The sequence below is a fragment of the Dryas octopetala genome, chromosome 2 (assembly GCF_963921425.1).
Source record: "Dryas octopetala chromosome 2, drDryOcto1.1, whole genome shotgun sequence".
Taxonomy (NCBI): Eukaryota; Viridiplantae; Streptophyta; class Magnoliopsida; order Rosales; family Rosaceae; genus Dryas; species Dryas octopetala.
Window position 1 is genome coordinate 11,946,225 of NC_141367.1, and position 20,009 is coordinate 11,966,233.

Consider the following 20,009-nt stretch of genomic DNA (forward strand, 5'->3'; position numbering starts at 1 on the left):
ATATATTAATTCAAGGTCATAATTCAAGGTCAAATTATATTAATTTCTTTGATAGCCTTTATTGACTAATGTACATTACTCTCGGCCTAATGGACAGTCTGTTTTAAAACATAAAAATAAAAATCATTTTTAAAAATACTGTTTGATCAAAATTAAATTTGAGCCATTACTATACTTTAATTTAATTGATACCAAATTACCAATAAATGGATTTCCAATATATTCCGAAGATTGGCTTTTTCTGTGGGAGCTTTTGCATTGAATAGAGAATATATTTTTGAAAATAGCTAATTGAATTGTAATAATCTTTCTCTTAATAACCGGACTCTCGTCTTCATACCATAATTCAAGGTCAAAGCATATTAATTTCTTTGATAGCCCAAAAATGTAATCAATTTGCATTGACAATCAAATCATTATATGGTAAGATGCTATGCTTATATTTTGTGAATTGATATTGAATTAGCCGGACTCTCATATAAGAAGTCCCAAGAGTGCTATATATTAATATACCGAAATTATAGATGAGGAGATTGAAAACCCAAGACCAGTTGACCACTCTATTAATTGCAGAGGAAATCTCGATCAATTTCTTAATTAAAAGGAAAAGCAAATCCTGCGAGCTCATGACATATGATTCAGTGTGATATTGCATTGCATTGCATATTTGAATGCATAAGAAATCCTATAAAAAGGTGTAGTTGGCTGCTCAGAAGGACCATCAAACAATGGCGTTTTCTTCTAAGACCTTCTTGTTTGTATTGTTCACTCTTCTCTTTGTCTCCTCTGTGTTTGAGTCCAAGTTGGATGGTTCTGAAAATTATCATCCTTTGAGGCAAGTGCCTACGGGTCCAGATCCTGAACAGTCTCCTGAACATCCCCCTTCTATGCAAAGTTTTGGTTCTTCTTTTTACAATCCCTTGAGGCAACTCCCTTCGGGCACAGATCCTGGAGAGTCTCCTGAATCACCCCCCACATATGCATCTACTATCAAAGGTTTTCAGTCTAATGGAGAAATGGCGCGTCATCATGCAAAACCTGGCTCAAGACGCTTGTTGGTTATTCCAAAGGCGGCCAAAAACATTTTTGTGAATCAAGCCATGAAGGCTAGCTAGCTAGCTCCATATATCCTGTTTTGTATGTGAGGCTGTGCCTTCAATATATTCTAGTCAATGAAACTGCAACAGCCAATTTATTCTATATTTTTCTTCTTCTTTCTTATCTCCTCTGCTCTGGTATTTTGGTTTCTAGTTCAATTCATTATATTTTCTATTGAAACCTTCTTCCAATAAATTATTTCGTGTGGATTTAGGTCTACTAATGGCTCAAATTTAACATTAATCGATCTTACATAATTTTTTAAAATATGAAGGGAGTTTAACCATTCAAATTAAGTTTGAAAAATAGGCGAACAAGCAACAGTGACACCATCTTCGATCTAATTCGGTAATATAAACAATGAGCAATATCAGGATGATTTTATTATGTTTTATCATCGGTTGTTGTTGTATGGTAATCTATACACAATTGACGTATATCTGTTACAGAACTAAAACTTAAACTGGAGATGATAAGTTTACAAAACAGGTTCAAATACAGGTTATTTCTCTCTCTCTCTCTCTCTCTCTCTCTCTCTCTCTCCATCTCTCTCTGAATGTTCAGCTAGCTTGTATAGACTTCAAGCTCAATCTTTTAACGTAAACTTTAGTATATGCATTGTATAGATCATGACTAAGTTTCCTCTTTGAAGTAGGTTTTTATGACGTATATGATATGGGGTTGGTCGGTTAGTCTAGTAGATGTTCTTTCGTCTAGATCCACTTTATAATTCTCTTTTTGTTTCATATTTTTGTTCCAGATATGGTTTTCAATTAACTAACCAATTTGGTTGTTGTGCCAAAATTTAAAAAGTTGATGCATTTATGGTTTTTATTATTTTCAAATTTGTTGCTAATAGGAGACTTGAATATATCTCTAGCGTGTTTTCTGTTGTAAGACTGAAGTATTTAGCGGTGTTTTATATTCGTTGCATGTTTTCATTTACAAATATATTCCTTGAGGTAAAATAGTCCATTAACCACCCAGCAGTTGCTTTCAAGTTTACTTCAAGTTCTTTGCCTTATAATGTCAATATGGTTTCCAGAATTTACTTATATATACTTAAAATTTTATTTTTACCTTACTAGTATATGGTTTGCAATTGTTTTAGGACCCTTTTTCTGCAATGGTTATAGTACCTCCTACTCCTTACTCTGTTTTGGATCATGTGGTTTCGTTTACTGCATCATATTGCATCTTTGGATTCTTAGTGTGCTAAATTTTTTTTTTTTGGTCAAAAGTTAATTAACTTGGTATTTTGAGATATGTAAAAGATTTTGATGAATTATTTATTTGACAGCTGCAGGCTCCGGTTGTTTTCCTACAAGGCTGGTAAATTTTCTGGAGGGAGTTAATTTCATTATAAATACTTATGTGCCTACCGCTAGATGTGGCTGATCCAATCTTTGATATATGTTTTGAAATACTTTATTTCCCTTTATTAATTGTTACATGTATCACATTGTCTATATGCATGGAGGGGTTAAGGAGGATGATCCCTTCATTTTGTGCGATATATAGTGGTTTTTTTTTTTTTTTTTGGAAATGAGACATGTAAGTTTTGCTTTTAATGAAAGATACATTATTTCTAACTCCAGTCTTTCACTCTTAGACAAAACCTGAAAGATACATTATTACTGTGTTCATGTGAATCTTAGAAATTTAAGATAGTAGAACTTATATTTATTTGCAGGAACAATCACTACAAGAAAAAAAGGTTTGGGTGAGAAACCTAGTTCCTCTCCCAAAGTTGAATTTCGTCGCCCAAACGTTTGAGCGACGAACTGAGTTCGTCGACAGTTTGGTCGCCCAAGCCATGACGCTCAAGATTTTGGGCGACGAACTAGGAAATTTCGTCGCCCAAAGCATGTTTAGGCGACGAACAATTTCGTCGCCTAAACATATTTAAAAAAAATTAAAAATTTTTTTTATTTAGATTATATGTTTGAATTTAAAATTTAAAAAAAAATCTTTATTCAAAAACTATATAAAACAAAATTAATAAATGTATATATCCAAATATCCATACAAAGTAGAAACAATTTAATACTGTATGCAAATATAATCAGTACATACAATCACTAATGGCCCCCTAGGTCAGTAGCAAAATTATAATTTCATACAAAGTAGTAATAACCCTAATGGTCAATCTATTCTAAACCAGTAGCATCATCATCATTCATATCTAACGGAGGTTGATGAGAAGATGGTGGCGGGACAAACCCAGGTATCGCCTTGGTCAATGCAGCATACAACGCCTCCTTCTCCACTCTCTCAGCTCGTAAGTCCTTCTGCAACTTCTTCACTTGAGCGGACAACCCTGAGACGACTGAAGATGGCTAAGAAGAAGATGAAGACGAAAACGAGGATCGAACATCACGAATCCGCCCATATCCCATGCCTTGTATTTCCTTACCGGGCCTAACACCCAATGAGTCTATCATAATACGAAGTCCAACATCGGGATCGGGTACTGGAATCGACTCCAACGGAGTACCCGGAGGGTGCTGCTCGGCCAAGCTCTCAAAATATATTCTCGAGTTGGCCACTATCTCATCCTTTAAAATGTTATATATACAAGTAACCAATTAGAAAAATAAATATAAAAAATTATGAAAAAAATTAAAATATAAAAAACTAACATGTTTTGCCTTGGCCGCATCACAACCGAGATGAACATAGATATCCCCGAAAGTGTCTATTTACGGGAATTGCGACCCACGCTGAAAAAGAAAATAATTTTGTCAAAGACCCAAACAATATTAAAGAATATATATGTATTAAATTAAATAATGACGTACCCGACGTCGCGACTCCACTCGATATGAGATGGGCGTCAGCCCACTATGATGGTTAAACGACTTCCCTTTCCGGTTTATGGCGTTGGCGACTGACTTCTTCTGTTAAATATTAAGCAAATTATAAATGTGTTAGTGTATGTATACAATAATAGAATAACAAAACAATAATCGATTTTTTTAAAGTCTTAAAATGATAAAACGTACCAAAAACAACTGGCTCATGAAATGATCGCACAAAAAACTCCACTGGTCAAACCGCTCTACAAACTCCATAGGGGGGTTCGCCAATGCCTCAACTGCCGACGAAAATCCCTTGAAATGCACGTGTAGTTCGTGCTTCCACTGCCTGTAGGACTTGATGAGTAAATCTGTCATGTACGTGACGGTGAGGGGATCATCCATCTGAATGTCAAAGTTAACCTGAAAAAAATATTAGATTGTTATGAATGATCAAATTTATCGTTTTGAATTAATTGTTGAGCTATATACTCACTGAGATGGAGCGGATCACTTTGTATTGAATCTCTACCGGCAATTTTTTCCAAGTGGTTGCAACCATAGCGCACTCGGCATGGATAATAGACCCCACATCGTGTGAGAACAAATTGTCAACGTTAGGATGTAACGGTCGTCGGCCGTTTTGCACACACATGACTGGAATCCACGCCCCAGTACTGCGCGCGATCCGAGAGGACTTCAACCTACTACATGGTCCCCTCGTCGCAGTGGATGATGTCGTAGTAGATGAAGCAGAAGCGGAAGCGGAAGCGAAAGCGGTGACCTGACTAGAGCGGTGAGATCGACGGACCCTCCGTGGCATAGAGGGGCTCCCAGTACTCGAGGATAGCTGAACCACATCATTGGGAGCTGACTCCATCCCCTTCCACCTTATAACTAAATTATATTTCTCAAACTAATTAATCTACATTTTGTAATTAAACTAGTTTTTATATTTAAAAACTAACAAACTAACTAATCTATATACAAACTACCTAATAAATTTTATAATTAAAAAACATATAAAACTAACTAATTTTATATGAAAACTAATTTGTTATCTAGCATAAGAAAATATCAGCAAACTAATTTCCCTAAGAACAATGATCAGGATTAAACTAATTTATTCAACACTAATAAATAAATTTAAGAACAAAAAATTAAAAACACCAGCCAAATAACATTAAAGCAGCGATTGAGTCTTAAGTCTGACCTAAAAAATTTCCCTAGCCACCTGCACTTGATCCCTCTAAAAAAAAAGCCAAAGCTAATGAGCAGAAAACACAGAAAAAAAAAACACCCAAATATAAAAAAAAATATTAAAAAAACCCACCAAAAACCCACAATCAGGTGGGTTTGCTGCAGCTGGGTTCCGGTGGGGTTGCTGGTCGGGGTGGGGGTTGCTAGTGGGGATAGGAATGGGAATCGAGGGAGGCGGCAGGGAGAGGGGAAGGAGAGAGAAAGAGGAAGCCGGGGAGGGTTTCGGGGAGAGAGAAAGATGAGGGGTGGGTTTCGGGGGGAAAGAAAGAGGAGGGGGTGAGAGATCGGGAGAGAGAGTTTTTGGCAATCGGCGACGAGGGGAAGCGAGAGATGCAGCGGTGAAGCGATGGCGGGGCTGGGGCTGGGCGAGGATGGGGGTTTCTGTGGGCTGGGATGGGCGGGCCTGGGGCTGGGCTGAGCGGGGATCGGCGGGGATGGGGGTGTCTGTAGGCTAGGATGGGCGGGGCTGGGGCTGGGAGAGAAGATCAAAGAGATGAGAGAAAACAGAAGGAAGGAAAAAAAAAACTAGAAAAGAAGAAGAAGAAGAAACGAAAGCATTTTAAAAATTTCGAGAACCTTAGGTGACGAATCATTTTCGTCGCCCAAAATGTTCTTTGGCGACGAACTAATAATCTCCTTGCCTAAGAACAACTGGGGCGACGAACCAAACATTAAAATATATGGCGGGCTTAACCCTGCCCAATTTTTCAACTTTTGGGCGACGAAGAAGAAATTCCGTCGCCCAAAAAAGTCTTGGGCGACGACTTTCACACTTCGTCACCTAAAAGCTGTCCGAATAATTAATTTTAAATAACTAAATATGTTGTGAATTTTACATAATCAGTTATGTTGTTAATTTTATATAATCAATTTATTAATTTTAATGATCTGAATCGATCATTTATTAGTCCCTCACTAAGAGATCATCCCTACAAAAAACGGTCAAATCAGAATTCATCTAGCCGTTCGATTATCATTATTAAAATCATAATCGTTCATAAGTTCGATCTCCGATACTTAACTTCTAAAACTTTGATTAAGCTAATTTTTGCATAAATGATCTTTGAGTGGGAAACTAATAAATGAACGGTTCGGATCGTTGAAAACACGATCAATATATGAGATTATATATATAAATGAACGGTTTATATATTTGAAGAATAAAATTTCATTAACTCTTTCATTGAAATCTTGTCATTTCAATAATTGTGAAGACCACAACGTGATTACAACGATCAGAGCCGTTCATCATCTATGTTCATACTCAAAGATCATCCGTACAAAAAATCAGTCCAATTGGAGTTCATCTACCCGTTTGATTATTATTGTAAGAACCACGATCGTTCATACACCCAAAACGCCAAACCTAACTTCTACATCTTCGATTGAGATAATTTTTTGCATGGATGATCTTTGAGTGGGGCACTAAGAAATGATCTGTTCAGATCGTTTAAACCACAATAGAAAAGTGAGCTTCTACATACATATACACTTGAAGAGTATAATTCTATTAGCTTTTTTGTTGAAACTCTGTCGATTCAACAATTGTGAAGACTACAATGTGATTTCAACGATTTGAGCGTTCATTTTATTCGTTTATACTCAAAGATCATCTCTGTTAAAAATCGGTCAAATCGGAATTGATCTACTCGTTCGATTAGTATTAGAAAATTCACAATCGTTCATAAGTTCGAGCACCGTTATCTAACTTTTACACATCTCCGATTTAGTTAATTTTTTATAGGGATGATCTTAAAGTGGGGAACTAAAAAATGAACGGTTCAGATCGCCAGAAACACGAGCGCATCTTATACGATTACATACATAAAATTGTACACAAAAAAGGCAATGAGATTTTGGGCGACGAACTACACATTTCGTCGCCTAAGATCACTTTAGGCGACGCATACTAATATTCCTTGCCTCAAGGAACCTAGGGCGATGAACCATTTCCTCGCCCAAAGTTTCTTTAGGCGAGGAATGTGCAATTTCGTCGCCCATAGTTATCTTAGGCGACGAACATCTTCGTCTCCCAAAGTCTCTTTGAGTGACGAAATTTTACATTTCTCGCCTAAAGTAACTTTGAGTGAGGAAATGGTTTGTCGCCAAAACCATTAATAGGCAATGATCGTTCATGCATTCGAACTCCGATACTTAACTTTTACATCTCTAATTAAGTTAATTTTTTGCATAGATGATTTTTGAGTGAGAAACTAATAAATGAACGATTCGGATCATTGAAAACACAATCGATATTTGAGATTCTATATATAAAAGAACGGTTTATACATTTGAATAATAAAATTCTATTAACTCTTTCATTGAAACCTTGTCGTTTCAATAATTATGAAGAGCACAACGAGATTACAACGATCAGAGCCGTTCATCATCTATGTTCATACTCAAAGATCATCCCTGCGAAAAATCAGTCAAATCGGAGTTCATATACCCATTCAATTATTATTATAAGAATCACGATCATTTATACACCCTAAACGCCAAACCTAACTTCTACATCTCCGATTGAGATAATTTTTTGCTTGGATGATCTTTGAGTGGGGCACTAAGAAATGATCGGTTCGGATCGTTAAAAACGCAATAGAAAAGTGAGCTTCTACATACAAATACACTTGAAGAGTATAATTCTATTAGTTTTTTTGTTGAAACTTTGTCGATTCAACAATTGTGAAGACTACGATGTGATTTCAACAATCGGAGCCGTTCATTTTATTCGTTTATATTAAAAGATCATCCTTGCAAAAAATAGGCCAAATTAGAATTCATCTACTTGATCGATTAGTATTAGAAAATTCACGATCGTTCATAAATTCGAGCACCGTTACGTAACTTTTACATCTCTGATTGGGCTAATTTTTTGCAATGATGATAATTGAGTGAGGAATTAAAAATTGAACGGTTTGGATTAATGGAAACACGATCGCATTATATGAATATAACCTACATAAATTGTACAAAAAAAAAAGGCAATGAGACTTTGGGCGAGGAATATGCATGTTCCTCGCTCATACATTGGGCGACAAATACAGAAGTTTCTCGCCCAAAGTGACTTTGGGCGACAAACAGAAAATTCCTCGCTTAAAATACCTTTGGGCGACGAAATATTTCGTTGCTCAAAGTCATTTTAAGCAAGGAATTTTCTGTTCGTCGCCCAAGTCACTTTGGGAGAGGAACTTCCTTATTCGTCGCCCAATGTATGGATTAACTACCGTTTTGGCGCGTGATTTGAGGCGACGAAATATTGTCGTCGCCCAAAGTATCTTTAGGCGAGGAACATTATATTCGTCGCCCAAAGTTACTTTGGGCGACAAATATATTCGTCACCCAAACTTGGATGGATTAGGCGACAAATTTGCTGGTTCGTCGCCCAAAGTTGCTTTGGGCGACACATTTTAGTTCGTCTCCCAAAGTTTCGTCGCCCAAATATATTTTTCTTGTAGTGAATAAAACTTGGTAACTTTGAAAGAATGAAACATAGAGATGTTGATGTCTTTTTCACATCTAAAAATCTTAAAAAACTAAAATGTAAAAAAGTTGATGAATAAGAAAAGATGTTTTAGTGAGTTTACATATTAGTTGCATATGAAATCTGATGTAATAAATTAAAAAAATAGATTTTGTTGACTTTACCACATGGTTGAGTTTGAGAAGGTAGCTTGGTGTCACTGCAGAGACGTGAGTGCAATGAAGCAGGCACATCTTCAAGTAGCTAAACTACGTGTTGAAACACGAAATCTTCAAGTAGCTAAACTTAGAAAATAATGGGTCCTGTAAACACAAGAACAACCTAGCTTTGGAGGTATATATGGTGATACCGGTGTGGTGTTGGCCAAAGGCTCTCCGACGGTCAAGTTAGAAAACAAGATCAATTATCAACTCAGAGCATTGACTTAGAACTTTGAAATTACCTCCCTTTGTGTGATCTTATGAGAGTCTATTTATAGGGGATGATTTAATCCCTATGGCCCTAGGATTGTAAGTTGGTTAAAGTACTTGTAATCACCGGGAAGTATAATTCATATTGGATTGAACTCCTGTACTTGAATCCTTGTTTTGAGAGGATTCAAGCCATTTAATTCGTATGAGAGTTGGTTTCCTAGTAGAACATGGAGTTCTTAGGTCCCACTAGTCATGAGTGGTATGGAAATACCTTTGTGAGTTCGCACTTGGATGCCTCCGTGAGTTTTGGGTGCATACCCGATTGTATCCACAAGCTCGGATAGGTCCCTAAGCACGGATGGATCCATGAGTTCGGATGTATCCCCGTGTTTGGATGCATCCGACCCCATAAGTGAGTGTGAGGGTAGTTATGTACCCTTTGCTCTATATTTAATGATTCTTAAACTTGTGGTGATCTACACCTCCGGTCCCTTTGCATGCATGTTGTTGGAGAACGTCCATAACTTGAAGGTCTCTCAAAATATAGGTTGTATTCTTATAACACCATGAGTCCTATATTTTCATGCCTTTTCCAATGAACCCATGAGAATGGATAGGTCCTCTCTTTCTTCTATGAGAATGGATAGGTCCCATGCTAGAATAAACCATGGTCCTATGCTAAAATATTTTATGGTCTCACAATTACCCCCAAAATTTATCCCTTGGAAATCTTTTGAAATGGATGTATTTTTTAATAGGACCCCTTCCAATTTTCCATCTGTGCTACCGATTCTCGCGCACTATGGGTCTATACTTTTTCCTTTTATTCTTTTCTCCTTTTTTTTTTTTTTTTCTTCCCCCAAAACTTCCAATGATTTGGAGGTCTTGTTGTCCTGAGTTCACAAACATAATGAAATACAATCTCAATAAACATTGCAGACTAACTAACAGCAAGAATACAAAAGAAACATACATGCAGCCATGGATGTCAAGTCTTCTCCTTTCTCTTGATTTCCTTAATAGTTCCTTAATAGCTTACTCAATATGGGATCGAGTTCTTAATGAAAAAACTTATCAATGAAAGTAGGGACTTGGTCCTATTTATATGCACTGCTGTAATCAAAATCCTCCCATAAAGGAACTACTCAATTACAACATATACACAGCTGTAGAATAGAAATCCTTATTGATGTTCATATAGGATTCAATCACCCTTCCTGGCAGACTCTTAGTCCTTGTCTAAGTTGAATCAAAACCCAACTAGGACAACCGAGATTGATCCAATGTAGCCCTTAACTTAGACTACAAGTATACTGACTTGTTTCCTATTCCATATAGGATTAGTCCAATTAGGAAAACTTACATTCTCCCACTTGGACTAACCACTGATGAACAACAAGAACATTATGCAAGCAGTCCAAGCCTTCCTTCGTGATCACATAAGCTACACTAGATCAAATCTGCAACATGACTCGAGTAATTATCAACTTACATGGAACCATAGAAAAATTCTTGCAGTAAAGAAAAGGCAAGCATCCCATGACTACCAATGCAAATTGAATAATTTCACTAGTCATCTGTAAGAACATAACACAATGTGCAGACCTTTAGATGATTCATAACTACAAGCACATCAACCTCTTTAACGATTCAAAACATAATCTAACTAAGTGCTTTAATAAAGCTTATGTATTCAAAAGAAAACACATTCCTTATTTGTCAATTAATTAAATTGATCAACACAAATTAAAATTGAAAATTCAATATAATAAAACTTCTCGAAATGACAGAATTAAAAATAATAGAAAACAGTATGTTGACAAATGATGCAATAACTGGAAGTGCACTATACATCATTTCTGCAATTGTCAACAAACTAATGAGTTCACAACTCGAATCAACCAAAACAAGAACTTGAAATAAACAGAACAAACTCCCACTAGTCTACAGCATCAAAGGACTCTAGGACCCCCATCCTTACAACATGTTCTTTAAAAATACTTATAGGCATAGCTTTAGTAAAGGAATCAACCAACATGTTATGTGTATCGATATTGGCCACATGAATCTCTTCCTCTCTAACCTTGTCTCTCAGCCAAAAGTACTTGGGGTCAATGTGCCTTGATTTAGTTAATCTTCTATTATTCTTAGCAAAGAAAACTGCAGCCTCATTGTCACAGTAAAGTGTCATGGGATTTGCTGCAGATCCACTACTTGAGTTGCTAGGATAAAATTTCTCAACCAAGCAACCTGAGTCCTTGCTTCATAGAGTGCCACAAATTCAGCCTACATGGTTGAAGTGGTTGTTAGTGTTTGCTTTACACTTCTCCATGCCACTGCTGCACCAGCCAACATGAACAAGTAACCTGAAGTCGATTTCCCTTCTTCTTTACTTCTAGCAAAATCAGAATCTGAATAGGCAATCACTTCAAGTTCACTTGTTCTCTTGTAAAATCAAAATATAATTCTTAGTTTTCTGCAGGTATCTTAACACTTTCTTTCCTGCAATCCAGTGTGCCAAACCAGGATTGGTCTGGTACCTGCCTAATATCCCCATAGCATAACCCAAGTCTGGTCTGGTACACATCATTGCATACATCAAGCTACCCACCAATGAAGCATAAGGCTTGTCATGCATCTGTTCCTTTTCTAAACTAGTTCTAGGACACTGTCCCTTATGAAACAAGTCTCCTTTCTGCATTGGTGCTTCTCCAGGTTTGCAATTTTCCATAAAAAACCTCTTAAGTACTCTATCAATATAATTTCTTTGTGACAAACCTAAAAGGCCTTTTTCTCTATCTCTTTGAATCTCAATACCAAGCATAAAACCAGCTTCGCCGAAGTCCTTCATCTCGAATTTCTTTGACAAGAAATCCTTTGTTTCTAGAAGTAGGTTCATATCACTACTTGCCAACAAGATATCATCAACATACAAAATCAGAAAAATAAATCTGCTCCCACACACTTTAAGATAAATACATTCATCAAGCTTATTTTCTGCAAATCCAAAAGATGTGATGACAATATCAAATTTAAGATACCATTGTCTAGAGGCTTGCTTCAGTCCATAAATGGACTTTTGAAGTTTGCAGACTTGATTTTCATAGTCTTGAGATACAAAACCCTTAGGTTGTGTCATGTAGATGTCTTCCTGTAGATTGCCATTTAAGAAGGCAGTTTTTACATCCATTTGACGTAATTCCAAATCGAAATGGGCTACTAAAGCCATGATGATTCTAAATGAGTCCTTATTACTGGTGAGAATGTCTCATTATAGTCAGTACCAAACCTTTGTGTAAACCCCTTTGCCACTAGCCGAGCCTTATGCCTTTCCACTTTCCCATCTGACCCCCTCTTAGTCTTAAATACCCATTTGCACCCTATAGGTTTCGAACCTTGAGGTAGATCAGTAAGTTCCCAAACAGAATTGTTACTCATTGACTGAATTTTACACTCCATAGCAGCCAGCCAACTGACTGCATTTGCACTACTGATAGCCTCCTTATAAGTTAAAGGATCATTCTCATTTTCTCCAATATTGTAGTTTATTTCCTGCAAATAAACCACATAATCCTCATATATTGTAGGCCTTCTTTGTCTTTGTGACTGTCTTCTTGGTATCTCATCGCATGCTGGATCAACTTGAGCTTTGTCAAGATGGAGTTCTTGATGATCCTGCTTCTGTATCACATCAAAATCAAGATTTTCATCTTGAACCTGGAAAGGTAATGGCTGATCCGAAATGAATCAGGGATCTGCCACTAAGCCAGTGACATTTATAGGCTCTTCTACAACTTCTTCTACCAATTCTTCAAGAAAAGAACCATTATAATCCTCACTTTGCCGTGGCTCATCATTCTCAATAAACTTGGCTTTATTGGTTTCTAAGATTCTAGTATGATAATGAGGGCAATAGAATTTGTAGCCTTTTGAGTGTTTTGGAAAACCAATGAAATAGCCACTAACAGTCTTAGGATCTAGTTTGCCTATTTGAGGATTATAGACCATGGCCTCTGCATTGCAGCCCCAAATGAGTAAATGTGATAAGCTAGGCTTCCTGTTAGTCCAAAGTTCATAAGGTGTCTTAGGAATAGACTTGCTGGGCACTCTATTGCAAATATAATTAGCAGTCTTCAATGCTTTTCCTCATAAAAAAAAAATTAGGCAAAGTGCAAGTACTCATCATGCTTCTCACCATATTCAGCAGTGTTCTATTCTTTCTCTCAGCAACACCATTATGTTCTGGTGTTCCTGGAGTGGTGTATTGAGCAATAATGCCACATGATTCAAGAAACAGTGCAAATGGACCCTTGTGTTGACCTTCTCATCATACTTGCCATAGTACTCTCCTCCACGATTTGACCTCACAACCTTAATGGTCTTTCCTAATTGGTTTTCCACCTCAATTTTAAAGATTTTGAAGGTTTCTAGAGCCTTTGATTTTTCTGAAATGAGGTATGTGTAGTAGTATCTAAAGTGATCATCTATAAAGGTGATAAAATAGTTGTTTCCACATATAGTTTTAATAGGGAAGGGACCACAAATATCAGTATGTATAATTTCTAAGAGTTGTTCACTTCGAGTTGAACCTTTCTTTTTGGAGTTAGTCATTTTTCCCTTGAAACAAGCTACACAAGTTTGAAAATCAGTAAAATCAAGGTCTGGCAGCAGGTTGTCTTTAGCTAGTTTAAGCAATCTCTCTTGTGAAATGTGACCTAGTCTTTTATGCCACAACATGGATGAATTAACATTAAATTTGGTTCTGTTAGTTCCCACATTATTTTCAACTAAAAAGATTTTAGTTAAGTAGGAACACTGCAATTGCCAATAATCATCCACAAGTATAACACATCCAACATAAACAGAATTGTCAAACAAAGAGAATTTATTAATGTCAATACTAGATGTCATTCCACACTTAATCAACTTTGAAAGGGAAATCAAATTCCTTCTTATAGAAGGCACAACTAAAACATTGTCTAATTCCAAAATGAACCCTAAATCCAACCTAAGCCTAATAGTTCATATGGCTTGAACTTCTACTAGTGCTCTATTGCCAACGCAGAGCTTTGCTTCTTCCTTACTTGGACTCCTTCTTTCCAGCCCCTACATAGAATTGGCAATGTGCACAGGTGAGGTAGTGTCTAACCACCAAGAAAACACAGGTAAGTTAACTAAATTTGATTCTAGCATTTTAAAGACAGTTTTACCTCTCTTAGTTTTCCATTTCTTGTACCTATGGCAGTCATTTTTCATATGACCCTCCTTATTGCAAAAATAACATTTGAAAACACTGCTTTGGTTGACCTTCAGGTTTGGTGGTGTAGGATTGTTAGAGGTGGAGGCTTTGACAGTATGATGAGAATTTTGATCCTTCTTAAATCCTTGCTTAGCATTCTTGTCAAAATTCCTTTTCGGGTTTGCTTTTACCACAAGATTTACAGTGTGATCATTCTCTTTTTTCAGCCTTTCTTCCTCCAGAACACAGTAGCCAATCAACTCATTCACAGTCCACTTATCCCTTTGAGTATTATAAGTATGTTGTATCTGACCATATTTAGGAGGTAAGGCATTCAGTGCAGTCCACACCAAATAGCCATCAGAAATTGGCATGTCTAAGCTTGTCAGTCTAGCAGCCACATCAACCATCTTCAAAATGAATTCCTTACACTTCCAGTGCCATCAAACTTCATGTTGGTGAACATATGCAAAAGGCTCCCAGTCTCTGCCTTTTCAGATTCCATAAATTTTTCAGTGATGGATTGCATGAAATCTTTAGCAATCTCAGACTCTGGTATTCCCCCTCTAATGCTTTCACTCATGGCCCTCTTCATTATCAACAAAGAAAGCCTATTTCACTTCTGCCATTTCTCATACTTTGATTTCAGTTCTGGTGCACTGTCATCAGCTATCACAGGGCAATCCTCTCTTAGAGCTAAATCCATTTCAGCTAAGCCTAGATAAATCTCTAGGTCTTGTTTCCACATCTTAAAGTTAGTTCCATTGAGTGGTTCCATGCTAGCAAGGCTAAAAGATGCTGCAGAAGAGTGAACATGAATTTTAATGTTTTTGAAAAAATAAAAACAAGCTGAAATATCCCATATTAAACTTTAAATCTGTCATTGTATCTCACCTTTGGGCAGAGACCACAAAGAAAAATAAACCATATAACCAGTTTCAACAGACATGTCCAGCATTATAATTCTTTCAACACTTTTAGACAGTAGCAAAGAGTTACAAAGAAAATCATATGTTTGCTTAGACTGTAATATGCTAATTCTATCCAAAATTCAAGTAAAGTTTAAACCTCCTTTGGGAGAACCATTTACATGATCAAGAAAGAATTACAATTTGATCTATTCCTTTTTGTCTAGAAAGTTTGAATAAAATTATTACTTTGGCAATACAAGTTACTAAATTTTCTAGACTTATTCTTTGATCGAGTATTGTGTTGCAATATTTAGTTTTTTTTTTTTAATTGCAGATCTAGTGTGATAATATGCTAAGACTGAAGAAACTAATAAAAATTAGCATATAATAAGTATTTAATATATCAGAAGTTGATATGTAATATGAGACAAGAATCACATGCATCCAAAACTAACTATACATACAAGTAATCAATTAAAACAACAGCAGCGGAGTCCCAAAATCAAAACTAATTAAAACTTGCATATAGTTTGCAGTATGTTGTAACAGTCTTATCAATATATATTGATATGAATCACAAGAACAATATGATACATAGCAGAGAATTAATGCCTCATAGTTATGAATGTCAGTTAATCAGTAATCACATGAAAAAAAAAATGATTTCAAAACGTGTGTGAAGTGCTCTGATACCACATGTTGTCATGAGTTCACAAACATAATGAAATACAATCTCAATAAACACTGCAGACTAACAAACAACAAGAACAGAAAAGAAACATACATGCAGCCATGGATGTCAAGTCTTCTCCTTTCTATCTCTTGATTTCCTTAATAGCTTACTCAATATGGGACTGAGTTCTTAATGCAAAAACGTATCAATGAAAGCAGGGACTTGGTCCTATTTATATGCACTGCTGTAATCAAAGTCCTCCCATAAATGAACTACTCAATTACAACATATACACAGCTGTAGAATAGAAATCCTTATTTATGTTCATATAGGATTCAATCACCCTTCCTGGCAGACTCTTAGTCCTTGTCTAAGTTGAATCAAAATCCAACTAGGACAACCGAGATTTATCCAATGTAGCCCTTAACTTAGACTACAAGTATACTGACTTGTTGTTTCCTATTCCATATAGGATTAGTACAATTAGGAAAACTTACAAGTTTAAGCAAAGAAAACCAAAGTGGAGGGACCCTTTGACGATTGAGATGTGACAGTATCATGCATCCGAGTGAACCCCAAAAGAAAGCTACTATGTAAAAATAAAAACAAAGGACCCGTCCAAGAGGAGAGCATGACTTTGAAAAAGGCTCTACTTGGCGGCCCGAGGAGGATTTTTAAAGACTTTGACTTTAGACTTTAACATTTTTGTTGATATAAATTAATTTTGGAACTTGGTCAATATATCAATATCTATGGTTGTAGTATTAATGGCCCCATATGTACTTTATTTTGTCAATATAGATTTGGTAATACTTTGGAATTAAGGTTGTTACTTTGTAAATGTGAAAGGCTTTTAATGCTATTGTTTGTGTATAAATCCACATGGATTCAACAACCAATCCTAGATCGACACGTGGCAAGTCAGATCCAACCTCAGGCTTTGACTTTTCAACTGTCAAACCTGGACCTCCATGTCACCATGCCAGCTCGGCACAGTTTCACTGCTAGTTCAGATCGGCTCATCTCGGCAGATTTCCATATCCGATCCGATCCGATCCGATCTGAAGATCCCCTAAGAATTGAGTGTTCATCTTTTCTTAGTTATCCCTGCTCGGCTCGGCTCGGCCCTTGGTGATCATCTTCTCAGACAAACAGAATATCGTCGGGTAGTGATTGCCATGTCATATGTCGAGCCAGTCTGAACTAATCCATCCATGCCCAATCCGAACGTGATATATTCTATACTCGCGTATATGATATCTATGATCGGTTCGGCTCGAATCCCACCGCCATTCTAGAAGATTAGAGTCAGGACGAACCGCCTCACTCGAATATCTCTGACATGGCTCTCTGATAAATGAGACATTCCAGCTCACAGTCAAGACTATTAGGGCATCCCACTTGATCTTCCATCCTTGCATTCAATGCAGCATTGAATGTAAAGAAGGTGGGTAGCTGTGCATGCTACTATTCATGACCGAACGCGTGGCCTCTTCTCAACCCTTCACCCTCATGCAGGTAACTTACCCTTCACCATTTCTTTTGACTATATAAGCTGGCTTATGTGCACAAAAATAGGGATCATCTAATACACAATTTCACTCACAAAAAAACCCTATCAGAATACCTCTCACTTGCTGAGAATAAACCCAGAAGATCTTACCTTGTTCTTCTTCATTTTCCCAAGTTCATCAGCTGTTCTTCCTTGTTCTTACACAAACACCTCCAAATACACATCACTGACTTCATAATCGGAGCGTATTTGGCTGGTACCACACCGGTCCATCTCCTTTGATCTTGTTTTCGTGTAGGAAGATCTCGGATCAATATCCACTTCATCATCCAGCAGGGCTTCTGATCAACCAGATCATCATCTCTAAGTTGTTGCACCTCTCTTACGGAAATTTGCATCAACAGATTGGCGCCGTTTGTGGGAAGATCATCTTCAGCCATTGTGTTCATCCTCACAAGTGTTGAGCTCTTCCTTCAACAAATCCCTATCACAATCCCTACGTCATGACTACCATCTTTCGTGACAGCAGCTCTTCTTCAAGATCCCAGGATAAGCAGCAACATGAGCCTGAGACTCCTGACAAAACGAGAAGAGCACATCTCGCCAAAATAGCCAAGTTTAAAGCCCCCCTGAAGATCAAGGCTGCTCACAAACTCCTCAGGGAGAACCAACGCCACTTGGCCGCTGAGAATGCACTTCTCAAGCAAAACAATGAGTTGCTCGCCAAACAGGCAGAGCAGGCTGAGGAGCTCGCGCGGCATCGCGCTCAGCTCGACGTCAGGGGAAGATCGGACTTCCGGTCAAGACAAACCCGAATAGGAGGTTCTTTCACCGTCTCCTTCTCGGCAGAATACTCAGGCCGATGTGGACAACCATCCTGCTCGGCAGAGCACAGATTGCGCCTTTCCAGGCTTCGAGGACATGCCTCCGGCCGAGCAGTTGGAGTTCCTGAATTCCCACTGTTTTCTTCAGCAAAAGCAGGCAGCCTTCAGAAGACGCTCTCCCGATGCCTTGCGGGAAGACCGATCTGAACCAGCCATTGATCAGCGACCTTCGGTCCGATCTAGACTGGGGGCCGGTAATCCGGCCCGGTCAACTGAGCCCAGGGTCCCAGCCAGGAGCAGGCTTGGCCCTGTCACCAACCACATCGCCGGGACCAGCCAAGACCCTTCCACATCGGGAACGCACTCAGGAAGACGATCCGCAGGGGATTGACTAGGACCTACCATGGTCATGTATGACCGCCGTCTGACAGGTGAGAGGATCACTCGTCAGCCGATGAATGAGAGACTCGGTGACCGAACCGAGTGCTCAGCAGAGACTGTACCCGAGCCGACCACACCCAACGTGGAAAATCTTGTCCGAACTTTGGTCCAAAACCAAATTTGGAGTGTCCATGATCGGCTCGGCCAAGTCAAAGTCTCCAAGGGATACCTAGGCAGAACTGATCACGGGGAAGAACTCCCACTCCCATACACCAGCAGGATCATGAGTGGAAGAGGTGCCGATCTCAGAGGACAGCCCAGATCGGCTCGTTCGAGTGGGGATTTAGCTCACCCCAGCTCAGCGGTCGGCCATACTTGACTTCCTCCGTGCAAATGCGGAAGTGTTCGCCTGGTCTTTCGATGACATGGCAGGCATATCGTCTAACGTGATCACACACAGGCTGAACATTGATCCGGGATGCAAACCGGTCTGTCAAAAGAAGAGGTCATACGATCCAGTTCGGTATGCAGCCATGGCCGAAGAAGTGACCAAATTACAAAAGAACGGCCATCAAGGGCCAAGCGATGTCAGACTTCATCTGTGAATCCACAATCACAACGGAAGATCCACTCGGCACCACCGTCATCCCCAACACGTCTAATCCGAACGCAAACGGTGTTCGTACCCAAATTGACCTTCTGGTTTGGACCTTGTACGTGGACGGATCTTCCAACGGTATGAGAAGCGGGGCCGGACTTGTTTTGATCTCCCCAGAATAAGTCGTAATGGAGTTCGCCCTTCGCTTCAGATTTCAAGCCTCTAACAATGAAGCAGAGTATGAGGCACTCATCGTCGGGCTCAGATTGGCAAGAGAGCTCGGAGCATCTGAACTGAACATCTTCAGCGACTCCCAACTCGTTGTCAACCAAATATTGGGAGAATACGAGACTCGAGAACCAACCATGACGACCTATTTCGAGAAAACCCGGTCACTGCTTAGGGAATTTTGAGAATATAAGGTATCCTCAGCCACAGATACCGGATCGGCCAGGAATGTCCTAGTCGAAATCTTGGACAGACCTAGTACCTCCGAATAAGAGGTCGCCGTTATGCAGATCGACACCGAACCAAACTGGATGACGCCGAACACCGACTACAAGGCACGTCTCATCAAAACGAGATCGGCTCGGTTCAGCATCATCAATGGTCAGCTCTACAAGAGGAGCTTCTCCCTGCCTTACTTATGGTGCGTCACACCCCAAGAAGGTCAGGATGTGCTAAAGGAGATCCACCTAGGGATATGCGGGAACTACTTTGGAGGAAGAGTCCTCGCCTACAAGACAATCAGATAGGGTTACTTTTGGCTTACGCTGAACAAGGATGCGGATCATTTGTCTCGCACTTGTGTCAAATG